We start from the raw sequence: 15,733 nt of genomic DNA, 5'->3' as shown, positions 1-15,733 counted from the left end.
AATAAAACATTTTGTGTATTTTAAAATGACATTCAGTGTGTTTTTGTTGTTGCTGCACTAATCAACCACTTACTACTAACTGCAATGGTAGTTTATTGGATTGGAAAGTGTGGCGATGCTCGCCACCTGGTCTCCCTTCTTGCTTGTTGGTGTGGGCAGGTCTCATTTGTAGGTGCTGAAGAGCTGCTGTGGCTCATTTCCATCAGTGGCACTGGCAATACCTGGGCTCATTCTGTCAGTGAGGTAGTTGAAAAACCCCAGTTGGGTAAAGCGTTTGGGGGTTTTTGTTAACAGACATGCTTATCTATTTAGTTGGTGTTATTTTTTTCAGCTAAATTTTTTAGTGCAATTAGCACTTTCAGCATCAATCCATAGCAATGTGTTGTATTTTTCACATTGTCTGTGTGTAAAATACATATGTAAGCATAGATTACACAAAGGATCCTGCACGCCAAGCTGGATACAAATAGAAATCCCTGGAAACAATTCTTTCTGCGCTTAAGAGCAGCTTCCTATTGCAACGCTGGAGGATTTGTCACCATTACTGGATACGCTGCAGAAGCACAGCAAAGCAGTGACTGTGTGGAGTCGAAAACTATTACACCAACTACACTACACAGTCACCCACATTACCCCAATCACTGGCGTGTTTACACAACAGAGACGCTGAGTCTTTGTTACGGGCGCCAGCCACTGTGGCCTCGTTGTGTGGACACAGAGAGACCTTGCTGTGACTCGCGTCTTCCCTGCTGTGGATTTCTGGAAACCGCGCTTAAAGAAAGCACAAGACTTCTTTCGTAAAATGTGCCTTCCTGAACTTGTTGGGAAATACTTCTCGAAACAACGTGCTGCTCTAAATAGCCTGTAATGTTTCATGTTGTGGTTAAAGATTGATGACAGCTGTGTGGTGCGATGTAAATAGTTTGCATTTCATTTTTATGTGATTGCTGTGTACATGTGAATAGATCTATAATAAAGAAAAACAAACAAATATACTATTCTTTTTTGTTTTATTAAAACAACTTCACACAAAGTACAACTATTTACAATGTACAGTACATCCAAAAGAACAGCTTTAAGAATACTCAACAGGAGCAAGTGTCATTTGGCCCTGGTTTGACAACAACACTGGGGCACATATTAACAAAAACACAGCAAACCTTAACGATCTTATCAAGAAGTGTTGTGTCTTCAGCCTCACATGATAAGAGTAATCAGACTGTGTGTAACATTTTGAACTTGTTGCGCAAACTACCTATTACTCGCTCAACATGAATTCTCAGGTGGGCAATTGCTCTCGTTTGTTCAACGTCCCTTGCATCAAGTTGACAGTAGCCTTTTGTGAAAGCTGGAATCTTGACCTCCGCACACATCATTCCTACAGCATCTCTGATGTCAAAGCCTCTGTCAGCCAATACTACGTCCCCTGGTAACAGCTTTTGAAGAATGCCACATCTCTCTATGATGTGTTTATCTGATGCACGACTAGGGCTGGGCCATATTATACCATTCACGGTAATACCGGTATAATGTTAGGCAACGATAGGAAAATGAAATATCGCGATAGAATGGGAGTAAAACGCGCATGCGCAGTGCCTTTGTTTTCATACGCACATGGCCGATTGTTGAGTGAAACAGATGAACCAGAATTGGTTTGTAAAAATGGTGCAACTTCCGTGATGTGGAACTGGTTTGGTGTTTGTCTGTCAGATACACGACAAAGCACATTTTTTTGCAGAACATGCAAGCGGTCGTCGTTATTGTCGTATTTGTCGGACTAAGATGCTCTTAAATCTGGGAGTAATCTGGGTCCTAAACTCCGTATGCTTCAGGTCAAACAACACTGCAGCATCACTGAGAGTTAAAAACTGTCTAAATTCTTTCATCTTTAGTAAAACGATCAGCATTGCTGCTTTACCAGGTGTAACTATAAAGTTTAACTTCCATGAAAACAAAAAGTTATTACATTTAATGGAGTTAGAAGTTAGCAGGAAGCTAGCGGAAGTTAGCTCGCTAGTTTCGCTAGTTACCTAAGCATGATTTAGCATGTTCTGACTGAGAGATTTCTGAAAAAAATCAAACGTACAGCTCTGCTATCACTTCCAACATAAATGAAGACAGGAAACTAAACAGCAGTGACGTTTGTAGGGTTACTGAAGTTGGGCTAGCTGGTATATAATGATGTGCTACGTGATCGCTAGCGACACAGCTATGTTAGCATAACATAAACAGTGAAGCTGGAGGACGAACACTAACACTTTTCCACTTATAAAAGTTAACGTGAAGGTTCTTCATGGTTAGAGACAAATGCAATCGCATGGCAGGATGCTGTAAACGGACCAAACTTCAGTCAGGAGAACAACTGAGATAATCTATCCACAATACCAGGTTAGTCATTAATATACTGCAACAACATGGGAATAGAGCAGCTGCCAGAGAATTCAACATTAATGAATCAATGGTACAGAAGTGGAGGAAGCAAGAAGAATGAGTTTAATAAAGTTTGATTTATCTGACTGCTTTGTTTCGCTTAATGTGCCTTATAATCCCGTGCACCTTATGGTCCGAAAAATGCGTACTGCACACTGCAGTTTAATGTTGCAAAGCACCTCTTTTTAACTTCAGTGGATATTATACATGGTTATGCTCAGGATATGTCAGCCCATTTCTACTGGAAATGCCTTTTGGTTAAACTTTCAGCAAGGAATTTGCATTTGCACTGTTACATTTTTATAAAGCTTTAATGTACATAAAAACCAGCTTCTTGTTTAGGTGAAAATAAATGGAAGGTTGTCTTTTTGCGCTAGTAATGTTGTGGAGTTGTATTTTGTCTCGCATCAATTATATCGTCGGTTATATCGTTATCGCAAATTTTCAAATATATATCGTGATAAATATTTTTGGCCATATCGCCCTGCTCTATGCACGACCCCCCATCCCCTGGAAATGAAAGAAATAGCTCCATGGGGTGTAATCCCGATGAGGTATTTTATGGTCTGTGTACCCTTGTAATGAGAGTATGTTTGTGCGCGTGCCTTTAAATTAGATGGTCTTTCTGTTCGAATCTCAAAACAGTCAACAATGATTGCTACTCGTTTTCCAAAAGTTTCAGTAAACTGTGGAGGCATTGTCGCCTGCAGACAGTGCCTCTCAGGCCAGTGCACCAGTGCTCCTAAGTGGGCATACAAAACATCAATGGTATCGGTGAAGACAGAAGACAGTGTTTTGTGCGACACATGGAATAGATGACAAAGATGCTGGACTGGAAGATCAAGTCTCAGACGCATTAGTGTGAGTAAGAGCATTTGGAAACCTGTCAGTTTCTTCGGTATTGGCAGGAAATCTTTGACAGTGTTGAAGAGGGACATTAAGACTGCATAACAATATAGTCCAGTGTAATATCTTACTTTTTCGGTATCGTCCTTTAAGAAAGTTTCATTCAGCTCTGTCTTTTGCAACTGTGCTCGAAGCAGTCTGTTCTCCTCCAACAGCCGGTTTATTTCTGCTCTGCCCTGTTGACTGCACACACAGTCCTTCGTCTGCCCTTCAGCTTCCGTGACGCTGTCACTCCCATCACCACTGTCCACATTTGCAGCTGGTACGTCAACCTCCACTTGTCCAACACAACTGCTGTCCACTGCCTCCATGACATGGTTGTTGTTCTTCTGTCAGACCTTCATCGATCATCAAGCCTGTAAGATAAAAAATAGTGCATAGACTTAAGGTTAATGTACACCAATATTCCAATGACAGGTGTGTGATTCATCTTTAAGTTATGTGCGGATTAGTGTACCATAAGAGCAATTTAGTATGTTTTCAGAGGGGGGTGTTTACCTGCAATGGGTGCTCTTTTTCGCTTCCGTTGCATACGCCTTGCGTGCCGGTCCGAGTCTGACACAGGTTTGTCGTCGTGCCCCATGTGCAGTGTTGGTGCCCAGTCTGGATTTGTTACATCCATTTCATATGCTGGTTTGCCTGCAATAATGCCAAATCAAAAGCTACTCAGTCGACATGACGTGGTTCTGCAGCATCACACATTAGCATGTTTTATCTCATTATCTATGACCGCAGCGCATTGAAAAAAACCCCACTAAAAGCCTTTTGGTTTGGTCCTTTTACAGCATCCTGCCATGCGATTACATTTGTTCCTGACCACCGAGAACACTCACGTTAACTTTTATCGAGTGGAAAAAAAGTTAGCGTGTTTATATTGTGCTAACATAGCTGTGTTACTAGCGGTCACGTAGCACATCATTATATACCAGCTAGCCCAACTTCAGTAACCCTACAAATCAATCAATCAAGCTTTATTTATAAAGCACTTTTCATACAGAAAAAATGTAGCACAAAGTGCTTTACATAGTTAAAAGCAGCCCACCCCACCCTCCAACTCACTCCCCACACTCTCAATACACATATATCCCCCCACCCCCACCCACACACACACATACACACACGCGCACACTTAAAGAGTAAAAATTGGGCTGGGCTCGCATGAGCCAAGTGAGGAAACATTATAACAGAGAGCCGTCTGCACCGGGAGCCGGTCACAGACCGCAGCCTCCGGGCTGGGCACACAGCCGGAGGGAGGCCAAGGAGCCCCCCAACCAGGCTGAGAGGACCCCAGAGACCAGCAGCCACGGTCAATAACAGCCCCGGTGCAGAGAGCGCCCTCCGAGGAAACACTGGAGATATGACGCAATACGATATATACAGGGTAAAATGATAAAATAAATAAGAACAGGATACAATATAAATATAAATATAAATAGAGTAAGAAGATTAAAAAATGAATAAGAATAAAATCAAAAAATATTAGGTAAATCCTAAATTAATAATAGAATAACAGGATAGAATAAATAAGCATAAAAAATAAATAAACGCTAAGTAAAAGCTAAATTAAAAAGGTGGGTCTTGAGCCTGTTCTTAAAAACATGTACGTTCTCTGCGGCCCTGAGCTCCTCCGGCAGGCTGTTCCACAGACGAGGACCATACCACTGAAAAGCTGCCTCTCCGTGAGTATGTGTCCTGACTTTAGGGACAATCAAAAGGCCAGTACCAGAGGACCTCAGGGTCCGCGAGGGTTCGTATGGTAAAAGCAGATCTGAGAGATAAGAAGGCCCAAGACCATTAAGACATTTAAAAACCAATAAAAGAACTTTAAAATCGATCCTGAAACACACGGGGAGCCAATGCAGCGATTCTAAAACCGGTGTAATGTGGGCCCGCCCTCTGGTCTTCGTCAGCACACGAGCTGCCGAGTTTTGCAAGAGTTGTAAAGTTGAAATATTCTTCTTAGGAAGACCAGAGAGCAGGGCATTACAGTAATCAATGCGACTGGCAATAAAAGCATGCATCAGCATCTCCGTGTTGGCCCGAGAGAGAATAGGGCGGACTCTGGCTATATTTTTTAGATGATAAAATCCAATTTTGGTTACATGTTTAACATGTGGGATAAAACCAAGCTCAGAGTCAAAAATAACACCCAGGTTTTTCACTTGTAGCGAAGGACATAGTGAAAATGCCTCTAATTTAGACAAGAGTTTCTCTCTCTGAGCTTCAGGACCGACAATTAAAACTTCAGTTTTGTCCTGGTTAAGCTGTAAAAAGTTTTCTGCCATCCAAGATCTTATATCCAAGATACAGTTAAAAAGGGCATCCATTGGTCTGGTGTCATCAGGAGACACGGAGATGTACAGCTGCGTGTCATCAGCGTAACTGTGGAAGTTCACTCCATGCCTCCTGATGACACTGCCGAGAGGCAACATATACAAATTAAAAAGTACAGGGCCTAGAACCGACCCTTGAGGCACACCACATGTCATTTTATGGATCTTAGAGGAGCATGTATCCATACTCACCATAAAAGATCTGTCAGAGAGATAGGAAGTGAACCAGTTGTGTACAGCACCAGAGAGGCCCACCATGTGTTTTAGTCTGTTTAAAAGAATAGCGTGGTCTACTGTATCAAAGGCTGCGCTTAGATCCAGCAGCACCAGGACTGAGAGCTTTTGGGCGTCCCAGTTACATCTAAGATCATTTAAAACCTTTAGGAGAGCCGTCTCTGTGCTGTGGTTCACCCTAAATCCAGACTGGAATATCTCCAGGATCTGTCTATCATTGAGAAAATCAGTAATCTGAGTAAAAACAAGTTTTTCTAAGACTTTACTTAAAAATGGTAAGTTGGATACAGGTCTGTAGTTATTAAAATCATTACAATCCAAATTGCTCTTCTTCAGAAGGGGCCTCACCACCGCCGTTTTAAAGGCAGCAGGGAAGACACCCAACTGAAGAGAGCAATTCATCATGTATAAAAGCTCAGCCTCAAAAAATCCATAAAGTGTTTTAAAGAGTGAAGAGGGGATTGGATCTAAAAGACATGTGGTGGGTCTCACTGTGGAGAAAACCTTCTGAAAGTTCTCAGCATTAACCAGGACAAAGCTGTCCAGTGTCTCCTCAGGTACAATCGAGCCCTCAGATGTGTTTACAATCATATCGCGATTAGATAAAATATCAGATCTGATGGCGCTGATCTTTCCCCTGAAGTGGTCTGCAAACTGCTCACAGAGCGAGTCTGTGGGGGTTCTTTGGGAGCTGTTAAAATCAGGGTTAAATAAATGATCTATGGTGGAAAAGAGGACCTTGGGATTATTTTTGTTAATACTGATTATTTTGGCGAAGTATGAATTTCTTGACTTCCTTAATGTATTATTGTACATTTTAAATTGCTCGGAAAATATTTGATGGTTGATATTATTTTTATTTTTCCTCCATCTCCTTTCTGCTGCCCTGCAATTTCTTTTGAGTTTTTTGACTTCTTCGTTTCTCCAGGGTGATGCATGTTTTACGTTAATCTTTTTGGTGGTGAGTGGAGCAACGGAGTCAAGGCTTTTCTTCAGTTTGCTGTTAAAATAACTAAAAATCAAATCGCAGGGTGCAGGTAAAATCACAGGGGGGCATTTGACTAAAACCCTGGTAAAATTTGCAGCCACTGTCACTGCTGTTTAGTTTTCTGTCTTCATTTATGTTGGAAGTGATAAGAAAGCTGTACGTTTTAATTTGTTTCCAAAACCCCGCAGTCAGGACATGCTATATTGTATTTAGATAGAAGCTAGCGAGCTAACTTGCTGCTAACTTCTAACTCATATGTCATAAATTCCATTGTCATGGATGCCTGGATGTTTAACTCAGTTGTTACACCTGGTAGAGCAGAACGCTGATAATTTTATTAAAGATGAAAGACTTAAGACAGTGTTTTAACTCTCAGTAATGCCACAGTGATCATTTGATATATGGACCTGCAGCAGAGTTTAGGCCCAGACACGGCTAGTGACGTCAGACTGAACAATCGGATAGTGATATGAATTACTTTAGAACTCACCGGAGAGAAAATGCCGCGAGCAAACCAACAAAAAGCTGGGGATTGCACGGAACTCGATATCCGCTCGTCTCACCGCTGCAATCCATGCCTGGCGTCTTTGTTTGGTGATATCGGATACATGGGATCCCTCACGTTGCCGCCAGGATGGAAAACGATTAAAAGATTAATCCAGTTTCTTGCCTTCACGATCGTGAGATCTAACATTGCAACCGACTACACACGTACCACCATAGCTGAAGCTGTATCCTTTGTCTGGCCTACTGTGATGGCGGCAGGGGGCGCATTCTAAAATGTCATGTGACAATCTGATTCATGAAGAGTGATGATGTCACAAGGACATGTGATGATGTCACAAGGACATGTGATGATGTCACAAGCACATGCCTTTGAGCCTTTTCTATAAATAGGGGTCAGGAGCAGCAAGTTTTAGTCAGTTTGTTCGCAGCCTTCAAACGTTCGACCAGAGCTATATTTGAAAGTATTTGTAAACCTCTTCAGAGTCACTGTGCACAGGATTAAAAATGTATCCACGAAAATGCCAACAAAGAATAAACAATCTTGCTGCCTCTCCTTCGAGGTCTGGCCGGCCACTCACTTCAAGAGGGAAGCCTGATATGACACGATCCATTGGTGCCTCATCAGTCCAAAGGACATTACAGGAAAACTCCGACCTACATGCAAAAATTAAACAAATTGAAGAAGAGAAGCTTCAACTGGAGGAGAAGTGCAGACAATTGGAAGCACGAAATCAAGAGCTGGAAAAACAACAGCAACGCCAGCCTTACACAAAAATTATTAGTGAGGCCTGGGAAGGAAAGTTTGGTGAAGCACGACAGAAGATTTTGTTCCTGATGAAGGAAAACAAGACAAAGAGTGCTGAATTAAAAGAAACGTCTGCCCAGCTTCAACGCGCGAATGCTACTATTGGGGAGATGCAAAGGGATCTCCAAAACATGGAGCAAAAGAATCAGGCGCTCCAAGGAACGCTTGATGAAGCTATGGAACAAACTGCACAAATCCTCGGACAGAAAAAGGAAGGGGTCACACAAATGCAGGACCAACTCAAAGGCATAAAGAAAAAATACGAAGTGCTGAAAGTCAGGCTGGATGAAACAGAGTGCAAAAAAAAAGAGCTTCTTCAAGAGAAAGAGCAACAGGAAGAAGAAAAAAAACGTATTCTCCAGGACTCAGACAACTTGAAGTGTGAAAACGCTGAAATGCTTGCACAAAAGCAGCAACAAGAGAAAATAAATGAAGACCTGCAGCGTAAGCTTCAAGAAATCACAAGAAGAAATGAGCAGTTAGAAAAGATGCACAAGGAAAAACAACAGCAAAATACAGACAAGTGCAATCTATTAAAAGAAATGGAGCAAAGATGCCAGAAACTTGAGAAGGAAGTTGAAGAAACAACCGATCAGTTGAGAACCCTCATCCTAGAGAAAAAAGTGGTCGTGGAAAAGCTCATGGAAAAGAAGAAAAAACGTTTCCGCTTCTTCTGGAGGAGGGACACTCCTGCTTTTTCTACTTTTTCTATTTTTTCTACTGCTGACGTCACCTCGTCTCCCTCCACCTCTGTTCCATCTTAATTTTCACCTCTCCTCTCCCCTTCTCTCCTAACACTTCTTCCCTCTCTCCTTCATCTTTTTTCACCCCAACCAGTCCCGGCAGTTGACTGCCCCTCGTGAGCCTGGTTCTGCCGGAAGTTTCTGCCCGTTTAAAGGCAGTTTTTCTTCCCCACTGTCGCCTAGTGCTTGCTCAGAGGGGATTGTTGGGGTTTTCTCTTTTCTTTTTTTTTCCCTTCTTATTACCATTTTCCTTTATTTACCGATTTGTTTTGTTTACTTTTCTTTTATGTTGTTTCTTTATTTACTTGTTTAACTTTTTTTCAACTTATGTAATAAACTAATAAACCAATTGAATTTATCCTCTGCGTATTTTACATCTAATCTTTAAAGAATATTTCCAAAACATTTTCAAACATCACGATCTGTCTTTTGTTTGCTTGTTAAAACCCCGTAAATGGTGAAGTAAAAACCCTGTGATATGGTTTAAAACATCAAAATAGACTAAACAACTAGTCTAAAACTAAGAGACACAGGATAAAGTTGGTGTGAAGGTTTCAGTCTGTGAATGAATCTAAGCACCATCACCTTAACTTTAAATTCATCTCTGTTACCCTCTTTGTGACTGAACTCTGACCGTGAGCACCACAGCCACTGCGCACCAGTCACACACACTTTAAATCCATCACAGTAAACCAGTTAGTTTACCTCAGTTTGTTTTGCAGCACATTTCACAACATGCAAAAGCATAATGTGCCATGTATAGACTCAAAATCTAATTTAAAAACATGAGGACTGACCTGTAAGCTTTACATTTACAGTTTATCACATACCACTGAGCAGTTCTTACCTGTAATTCTAAGCCCTCTTCTTCCTTTTCTGGTTTAAAACATCAAATTAGACTAAACAACTAGTCTAAAACCAAGAGACACTTAAATATTAAGTTAAACCTCTGGGGTTGCCGGACGCGCCGGCGCGTCAAAATCACATGACCAATTTAAGACGACACAGCTACAAGATGCAGCGATTCAGAGGCTGTATCCCAATTCAGGGTCTGCAGCCTTAAAGGCCGCATTTTAAGGCCGATTACGTCACCATGCCAGTCTCCTATTGCCAGAGGCTGAAGTGTGTGTGCAGTCACCAGGTGATAATCTGATATCGTCTACTTCCCCACTGATGTTAAGTAATATGAAAAAAAAAATGAATCCCACCTTAGGCCGAATGTGTGACTCTCTTCGTAGTGGAAGAGAGAATGAATCTTCCCATCCGAATTCACGGCAATCAGTCTGTCAATCAAATCCTGTGGAGTAAAATGAGAGGCTTTGAACAAGAATGCACCGGATAGGGTGCAAAACGAAAACTGTGTGGAAATTTACAATGGGTAAGGTGGAGAACGTATATCAGTCTCAGTGTGAGAGGGTTTATTTGAATGCGTTTGAAGTAAAACAAATGGGTGGGTGGTGTTTGGAGGCCAAATAAAAAGTGCAAACATGCCCTCAGATGGATGACAAAAAAAAACTGCAGTGTGTGGAAAAGAAGAAGAAGAAAAACACTTACAGGTATGGAGGTTGGCATCTCCCTCAGGGTGTATTCGCTTTTGTTGGCCAAAGACTGTCGGCCCAGCAGTTGCCACACCGACTGGGAAGAGGAGAGGAGGTTGACCAAGTACAGGAAGGACTGAAGAGGAAAGTAAATACAGCAGCTGTTAGAGAGAAAAAATGTATTTGCTTTTAAAGACCATTGTGAATGCATTTGTGCACGTCATGGATTGATCAAATCCTAACACATAATAATAATATAACACTATTCAACTACAAACACTACCGATAATATGACAAATAATATCTGTAGTATTCAAAGCAAAACAAAATGTAAAAAGAATTTATGATTGCAAAGGTAAAACATGGTTTACCACACTCTCAAAACTGAATAAGACATATATTCTGAGCAGAGTGGTTGAGCAGAAACCTATTGCAGCCTGAAGAATATTAAACTACAGGAAAGCTCCCTGCATTTTTCACTGGGTCTGGTAGAACAGGGAAAACATATCATCAAAAGCATCAAAGGAAAAAAAGAGAGACACTTGCACAAACGAGCTACAACTTAGATTATATTAAACAGCTTCAAAGAAACGTAAAGAAAAAAACAAGATACGATGGATTTTTTTTTCTAAAATAGAAATATCTATACTTTCATGTGTCTTCTGATGTTTCTGTGCATGTGTGAACTTATCTTCATATGTACTACCAAACCTCCTACTGTACTTAGCACAGATTAAAGCAAAGACTCGAGTTAATTCACCAAAGTGCTGGTGTGTGTATATTTAGTTTTCCTTTGACCTCAGCATATATGTATAACCCACTGATAAGGCAGACTTTAAAGTCGCCTGTGGCAGGACACAGTTTACACATCACTGGCTGTCCGTATTCACTTGGCTAGTCTCTCTGAGAGAGATGACTTGGCTGCTGTCAGAGGCCAAGCATCAGACACACACAGACAGGCTCACGCTGGAGCTTGTTGAAGCTTTCCTGAGAGAAATTCTGCCAAAAACATAACTAAAAATGCAGTCTTATGAAAGTAAGGCTTATTTGCCCAGACACCCATAAACCAATCAGCAAAAAGCCTTTCTTGTTAACAAAATCACTATTGCCAGTTTCTTAAATATGAATATTCACAAGTGAATTTTCTACATGGCTGCTGGTATCACAGCAACACATGGACCACTATTCTGAGTCCTGGGTTAATAATAATTGGAATCAATTTAATTTTAATCAATTTAAACACCTTTGTAACCAGTGAGCTAAAAACATGATGGAAAAGCAAAACTTCTAAGAGATCTGTGTCTGTACTATTATGTAGATATCTAAAAATTGGGGCATTGTGGGCTCCAGGAAGTTTCTCCTTCTCCCTCTCTCTCACACACACACGCACGCACATACATACAATACCTTAATGCAACTCCTATCTGTGGGGTCAATGGGAGTTGGTTTGGGACGGACCACTCTGATGTCGTCACTGCTGCACTCAAGAACAGACCATAGCTCTAGTACCAGGGCCCGAATAAAGCCTGAGACAGAACACGGAGAAATTTGTTGTACCAAACATTTATTTGAAATAGCAGCAACTAAAATTATTAACAGTGCTTTAATAAATAAACGACTGACTTTGTTATTGTGTCCAATCTTTTAAAGAAATCTGTCTTTGCATTGCTGGCACCGTTTTGATTGGAGGATTTGAATCTCAGGAAGGAAGGAATTTATAATGCCACTCCCTTTGATCCCATTTAATCTCTTCCCTGTTGCACTTTGGCCTGTCAGTAACTACATTTGAATTTTGCAGCTCAAGCTTGCACATAAAGGCTGGATAAAAACGTTAATGCAATCAAAATGTACGCAGCCCTCGCTGGAAAACTGGGGATACAGTACAGTACATAAATGATGAAGCAAAGACAAAACATTAGTGTCATGGAAGAAGAAATAGTCAGTGCATCACGGGAAGCTCCCAGCAATAAAACCTGCATTTGTATTGACACATAAACCTTAATTTGTGAGCAATTTTCAGTGTATTTCAGTTAAATTAATGAGACAAATATAACAAAAGGGATTTTATACTTAGAAGAAGAATATGAAATTGAAATATTAAACTAAGAAAACTATAAATACTGCAGTTCTAGAGTTACAGATATACAATTAAGCTTTGCATATCAGTGCTGTATAACCCAGGGAATGTACTTTTTTTTTTTTTATAATTGAATAGTAATGGAAATCATGAACTGTTTTTCAGAGGTCATAGATCAAATGAGCAGTAGAGTTTTTCTCACAGAATGGTTCTTTCACATAGAAAGCAGTGTGTGCTGCAGGTTTAGCAAATGGCCCATCATTTGTATCTCCAGTGTCTGTTGAAGTGTACAGTATCTGTGTGTGTGCATGACCGTCGGTGCTCTCTGCTCACTCGGGTTCAGAGGTACAGGGAGGAGGCTCAGCAGGAGTAGAGGCAGCTGCTTCATCACAAACATGCCAGGTGCAGGCGGTAAAGGCCCTTTCTGTTTCCTCTCAACCCTCCTGCCAAAGCCATAGAACTCTGCCGAGGTGAACCAGACAACACAATATAGACATTTTTCCCTGTTCCTACATGGAAACACAAGATCAAACGGGCATTTTTTTTTGGCATAAATATGTATATCATATCGGACTCAGTTTGTTCCTGTTATTGTTTTTGCACTGTACTTGTCATCCATTCCAGTGAAACGATGCAGAAGGTTGTAGGTTGTGCAATAGTGCCATCTAGAGGTGAAGTAACATCACACTGCCCGTGCTCTTGTCTCGTCACGGTGTTTGCGTGTTTCTCCCTCTCTGCACACTCATGGGAATGTGCTGTCAGGCAGGACTCAGCGTTATATTCACAATATGTGGAAAATATATTGATATTGAATGTTCAAATATGAGGATATGTATAATGTATAGGTTGACTTTGCTCTACCTACACTTCTGGCAGAGCAGCAGTTGCAATGCGAACACATAATTAAACGGTGTATTTATAGGAACAGATTTCTTGCCTATGGCAGACAAAGTGATTTTAAACGTGTAAAAGGTTTCATTCACAGATGATTTATTACTATCACACCCTGGAGACTTTATAAAGAGCACTGCTGCAAAAGCAGCCTAAACAAACTTGTACAGTAGGTCACGCTGGTTTAGTTTTTCATCAAAATGCTTTTTTTCTTTTACTATTATTTTTGAAAACGTTACAGCACTGGTGGACATTTCCTACCAAATAAGAACTAGACACTACTGTTATGTAGTGGTTAATTGGAAAACTGTTTTATCACGAATTTCTTATTTAGAAATAATTAAAATTTTATTTGATGTTTTTTTTTTTTTTGGATGGATACTGTTATTGCAGTGATGCTGTAATTAAACTGTCTTCACCCCAGTAGAATAATTGCATGACTCCATCACTGAAGTGGAGGGTTTGCTTTGGAGGGGAAACGCACAGTGTCTCTTTAGTAGCATGGTGGTTGGATCCCACATTTGTTTCTTATGTAACATTGTAAATAGCTGCTAAGACAGCATATCTATTGGACAAGCACATATTATACATACTTTGCACGTGCAGTATTTAATAGAAAGCAGTGTGTGCTGCAGGTTTAGCAAATGGCCCATCATTTGTAAGCTCTGTCTGGACTATATCACTTTTTGAGGTCATCCTTCTTTCTGTCAGTCTGCCTTTTTATCGATGGCACAAACATATGTCACATCATGGAACACATGAGTGCTCCACAGCCAGCGCTGCTCAACACAGCAGGGAACTGTTCTTGCGTGGGTAAAGTCATAGGAGAGAATAGGTTTCAGAACGCAGCGGTGCTGTTATAAGCGAAGGGCTGATAAGTAATCAGACTTCTTTTCCCATAACCAGTTGAGTCGCCCCTTCTAGCCAATAGAAAGAATGCAGGATTAAAATATTTGTTCACTAGCTTCATTTTTTGACCTCTTTTGACAAGAGTACGGTATTTCCTGGAGCCTTTTGCATATGGATAAACCTAGTATCAGTATACAACTGATATGTGAATCCATTTATCAAAAAAGAACGCCTCTTCTTACTCTTTCTTACCCAAACAAAAACGGTTTGACAAATACATTTCTCCCTAAGCTGCCTTAAGTCTCCTTTATACCGACAACACAAAAACAACAACAACAACTTATAATATAAGCCTTAAGCATCACAGCTGACAAGTGTTTGTTGTGTCCAAATAACTGCAATAGTACCTGAACTGTGCAGAGCCACAACTCCCGGAGCAGTTGCTGCCACCTGTGTCACCATCACCCCGTAGCCAAACTTCTCGCAGCTGCTCACCTACAGAAAACACACAGAAATCTCATACCCCTAGAAATATTTCAGCCTTTCACTATCACAGTTTTTGGTTATCAGGTAAAAAATGAATGAGAGTTTGGAAAAAGGATGGAAAAGGTTTAGGTCAAATGTAGTACTAATGTATCATAAAGGGAGATGTGTAAGTAAATCTGGGATTCTGGAAAGGCACAACATAATGTAGTTAAACATGCTGTGGAGAATTTAAATTGTAAATTGATATTGGAGTGTGCAGGCCCTTCATTAATTACAACACAATGCCACAACTAAAAATAGACAAAATATAATTACATTCCATAATTAAAGTGTAATGCCAAACTAGAGAAGCAATTACAATGGTGCGTAAACAATGGCAGTAAATTAAGCCCACGGGGGATCAGCTAAGGTTTGCAGCAAGCCTGAGTGTTTGTGTGTTTACAATTTGAATCTTAGACTCAGACCCTGTGACAAGGTCTGTGAAAACCACGTTTTTATGCCTGAAATACTACAGTACTACACTCCCACCAGATGAGCTCATGCAGCCTGTCACGAACCGGGACATACAACCATGACAAAACAGGAGATGCACACACAATTTATTGTGTTATTAATTTAGATCAACTGTGCTAATATAGTATACCAAAATGAAAACAATAACTCAAATTTCAGATATTTGAGGTTGTGCTGAAAATAATGGTGCCAAATAAGGCAAGAAAAACATATTTTAAAGGTGAAATATAGAGGTAAAATCAAAAATAGTCAAGAACGGCCAATTATACCCTGGACCACAGAGGGTTAAATTTGAAAACGGTTTAAAAAAAAACATCCCCATTCTAAAATGTCATGTGACAATCTGATTCATGAAGAGTGATGATGTCACAAGGACATGTGATGATGTCACAAGGACATGTGATGATGTCACAAGCACATGCCTTTGAGCCTT

At 40.6% G+C, this 15,733-nt stretch overlaps 1 pseudogene; it reads right to left on the bottom strand.

The window, feature by feature from the left end:
• Positions 1 to 993: 993 nt before the first annotated feature.
• On the bottom strand, positions 994 to 7,538 carry LOC146693124 (uncharacterized; annotated as a pseudogene).
• Between the last annotated feature and the right edge of the window lie 8,195 nt (positions 7,539 to 15,733).

Source organism: Copadichromis virginalis, linkage group LG14, assembly GCF_057382275.1.
Source record: "Copadichromis virginalis isolate Kocher_CV1m ecotype Utaka linkage group LG14, C_Virginalis_male_GT1.1, whole genome shotgun sequence".
Lineage (NCBI taxonomy): Eukaryota > Metazoa > Chordata > Actinopteri > Cichliformes > Cichlidae > Copadichromis > Copadichromis virginalis.
This window is presented reverse-complemented; position numbering and strand designations above follow the sequence as displayed.